Source organism: Lycium barbarum, chromosome 2, assembly GCF_019175385.1.
Source record: "Lycium barbarum isolate Lr01 chromosome 2, ASM1917538v2, whole genome shotgun sequence".
NCBI lineage: Eukaryota > Viridiplantae > Streptophyta > Magnoliopsida > Solanales > Solanaceae > Lycium > Lycium barbarum.
Window position 1 is genome coordinate 5462860 of NC_083338.1, and position 1684 is coordinate 5464543.

A 1684-nucleotide genomic window follows, 5' to 3' on the forward strand; every position below is an offset into this window, starting at 1 on the left:
GGAGTGGCATCGATGGAGGATAAGATGCGAGAAGCGAGGCTGAGATGGTTTGGGCATGTGAAGAGGAGAGATATAGATGCCCCAGTACGGATGTGTGACAAGTTGGCTTTGGAAGGTTTCAGGAGAGATAGAGGAGAGGGATTAGACAGGATATGGCACGTTTTCATCTTACCAAGGACATGATCTTAGATAGAAGGGTGTGGAGGACCCAGATTAGGATAGAAGGAGGTAGTCTCACTTTTTCTCTCGTCCTAGTAATTGTAGTTTTGCTCATTCGTGTATTGTTATTTGATCTTTGCATATATTTGTTGGGTCTTGCACTTCGATTATCTTATTTATCTATGGTAGCTGCTGCGCCTTTCTTTCCATACTGCTTTATCTGACCTTTTGTCTTGTTCTTTCTTGAGCCAAGGGTCTTTCGAAAACAGCCTTGCTACCTTTCAAGGTGGGGGTAAGGTTTACGTACACTCTACCCTCCCCAGACCCCACATTGTGGGATTCTACTGAGTATGTTGTTGTTGTTGTTGGTGTACGAGTAGAGATTACAAACCCTTTTTAATTTTTTATTTTTATTTAAATCTTGCAATGTTATATTTGGGACATTATGTTGCACTATATATTTATGGGTTGTATCATGATGAAATCATTCCTAAATTCTATTTGTAGAATTTGTTAACGAGTAAAGGTTGGTCAGGGTTTTATCGCCCTTGTGAACGGGGTGGTTCCCACGTAAAAATCTGTGTCACACTTTTATTTCTTTTTTTTTTAGTCAACCATACTCTGCTCTCAAAGTCCTCATTGTTGAAGAACCAACGTATGAGTTGCGGCTAAGGGTGGAATGCATTATGAGAGATGTTGAAAGGGGTTGGTTGCCCTGCTATAACAGGGCGAGTATGTTTTCATTGTGATTCCTCTGAGCTATCCTAGTGAACTTTCTTGGTTAAAAGCCTCAGTTGTCACCCCCGTAATCAAAAGACTTAACTTCAATTTCCAAATAAAGACATCGGTATGACATCGTAGTAATATAATATTGAGTTGGGATAGTATTAGGGTGGGACAAACTAGTTCACCTGTTTACTTGTTTTGCTGTTTCAATTTGAAATATGGCCTTTCAATATGCAATATGTAGACTTTGAACATGGAAGGAGCCATTTGAAAGCAAGACAATTACTACAAATAATCTACTTTTGTAAGTGAACTCTAACATGAACTTACTAGTATTTGAAAAGATTCTCTAACAAAACAGAATTCCTGCATATTTCTCGGAACACACTTGATCCGTCAAAATTGATGCCTTGCATCAGCTCGATTACAAGTTTAGAACTCATAATTATATGAGAAATGCCGGCTGCAAGAATTACATTCTTATCTCAGTAAAAAAATGACTACGGGATACCAACCGAAGCAAAATATGTCGAACTTTTCCATCAAGTGCTAAACGTTTAGACTACGACACATTGAACCATTGATCAATAGGAAACAACTTGGCTAAGATGAGCTTCCTTAAGGTTACAAAAAGTGACGACTGCTTCTTGATTCACAAGCGCCTGATGTAGAAATATCCTGTTTCAGGAATCAAGCGATTTTTACTTTCCGTGATGGGGGACGACGGAATAGACTAATAAGATCGTCAAGACCCAGTCAAACAATACCATCAGGTTGGTTAGATGAGTTCACTATATTT